The 2,500-nt window shown below is 36.3% G+C and overlaps 1 protein-coding gene across 1 annotated transcript in view; it reads right to left on the bottom strand.

The window, feature by feature from the left end:
• The window catches only part of BORCS5 (BLOC-1 related complex subunit 5), a 28,656-nt gene that overhangs the window by 3,681 nt on the left and 22,475 nt on the right, over positions 1-2,500 (bottom strand). The gene's annotated exons all lie outside the window — the stretch shown is intronic.

Here is a 2,500-nt window from a genome sequence, read left to right as displayed (position 1 = left end):
AAAACGATAAAAGTGTACTTTCTTGTCAATATTAGCATTAAAGAAAGAGAAAGAAAAAAAACAGAAAGGAAAAAAAAAAAAAACGATAAAAGTGTATTTTCTTGTCAATATTAGCATTAAAGAAAGAGAAAGAAAAAAAACAGAAAGGGAAAAAAAAAACAATACAAGTGGATTTTCTTGTCAATATTAGCAATAAAGAAAGAAAGAAAAAAAACAGAAAGCGAAAAAACGATAAAAGTGTATTTTCTTGTCAATATTAGCATTAAAGAAAGAGAAAGAAAAAAACAGAAAGGGAAAAAAAACGATAAAAGTGTATTTTCTTGTCAATATTAGCATTAAAGAAAGAGAGAAAGAAAAAAAACAGAAAGGGAAAAAAAACAATACAAGTGGATTTTCTTGTCAATATTAGCATTAGAGAAAGAAAGAAAGAAAAAAAAAACAGAAAGGAAAAAAACAAACAATAAAAGTGTATTTTCTTGTCAATATTAGCACCAAAGAACGAGAAACAATAAAAATAAAAAACAAACAACGTAATATCCTTGATCTTCGGTGTGTTTACAAGAACGACAAACACAAGAGGTCGAAAGGAAACTTAAAGGGCTGTGCGATCATATATATATACATTTTTTTAAATTTATTTATCTTCTTTATTAATCCATATGCTAGAGGACATAATCATGTTATAACCCCAAACTATACTATAACGATATCATTTAAAAAATTATATCCATGGATCAAATATATCAGAACTATTAATTAACCCACTGCGTACGGGTGTCATGACATACATGACGTAGGAGCTTTGGCCTGACGACGGGCGTCATGACGTACATGACGTTCGGGGATTTTGGAATACTATGCTATTTTATTGTGCTATGAAAAAGGAATGAGTGATGATGGCTACTGCAGTCATAATTACTATAATTACCGTAATACCGTGCTAGCTTAACGTCCAAAACCTAGATGGCACCACTTTTTCCTAGCACCAGCAGGAGAGAGAGCCTTGAATGGCACCCATCCACGGTCTCTAGCAAGCACTGTCTCTATAGAGCGATGGCACACACTAAGTTGATGAACCCTTGCTCAAAAGTACCGCCGATGAAGGATGTGCAGACAGAACGAGAAGAGGAAGGTGACTCAATCCATACCCAGTGTCTAAAATGTGCTCCTGTGCCAATATGGATGCCTTTCATTGTGGCACTCACAGTCACAAGCACAGGTTTCATTCCTCTTCCCTACCTCTTCTTGTTATCTTTATTGTAGGGGGTTATATGTTTCGTATTCGTTCATGACAGCACACAAATACGAAAAAATAAAGTTGTCTTTTGTCCTCCCATAAAACAGCAATACTTCTATCACATTGAGTATAAAGGAAATAATGAGCTAATATGGATAATATACTACAATTTTAGTCAACTGCAGCACTGATAGAGCCTGTTATATGGCACATATAAGTCTCTAAACTCAATAAAACACAAAAAAAAATAAAACACAAAATCCGCTCTAGTTTTACAACGAATGACTGAAAGAGAGTGGGATGATTCAAATTGAATTGCTTCAAGCGGTCTCTCTCTAAAAATAAAACTTATCCCGGAGGTTGGGCAAGCAAATTTATCTCCGTCTGCAATGGGTTAATAAAAGGGCTAGAATAACGTGTTATTACGTGCTAGTAAGAACACAAGAAGAAGAGAGAATATTCTTGCTAGTAAAAGAAAGAGAGAAATAACAGAAAATAAAGACTAAATGAAAGACGACGAGAGAACGAGAAACACGTTAATCATGTTACATCTCGAATTTCTATTATGATATAAGGTCTCGATCGGGGGGAGGGGGGGGGGATTAAAAGGACTCTACTTAACTATAAAGAAGAAGAAGAGGAATATAAAGAAGAAGAGGAAAAGGAAAATGCGGTAATCATAAGAAAGAAAGGCGCAGAGAGAGAGAGAGAGAGAGAGAGAGAGAGAGAGAGAGAGAGAGAGAGAGAGAGAGAGAGAGAGAGAGAGAGAGAGAGAGAGAGAGAGAAGAGAGAGAGAAAGAGAGAGAGAAAGAGAGAGAGAGAGAGAGAGAGAGAGAGAGAGAGAGAGAGAGAGAGAGGGAGAGAGAGAGAGAGAGAGAGAGGAGAGAGAAATTGAGAAAAGAAATAAATCCCAAAGGAAGTACCAAAGGAGACAACAGACGCGCCTCGATAAAAAAAAAAAAAAAAAAAAAAAAAAAATATATATATATATATATATATATAAATAAATAAATAAATAAATAAATAAGAGCCATTAGAGGATTTTCCTTTGTCCAGAGGGTGGGGTTCAACCAGAACTGACCCTGGGGGTTGAACCCTTCGTTTTCGTCCTCCTTTGCAAGTAATCTGATTTAGCCCCTCTAACGGACGACTGTTATGCAGCGGTGTTGCGAAAGGCCGCTCCCCGCCCTTGGGTTTTCTCCAATCTTGTTTTGTCATCTTTATCTGCCTCCTCACTTCCGCTCTCGCTCTCTTGCCCCCCCC

The sequence above is a fragment of the Penaeus japonicus genome, unplaced genomic scaffold (genome assembly GCF_977035675.1).
Source record: "Penaeus japonicus unplaced genomic scaffold, GWHDUDI00000001_assembly GWHDUDI00000037, whole genome shotgun sequence".
Taxonomy (NCBI): domain Eukaryota; kingdom Metazoa; phylum Arthropoda; class Malacostraca; order Decapoda; family Penaeidae; genus Penaeus; species Penaeus japonicus.
The sequence above is the reverse complement of the archived record's forward strand: the minus strand, read 5'-3'. Positions and strand labels throughout refer to the sequence as shown.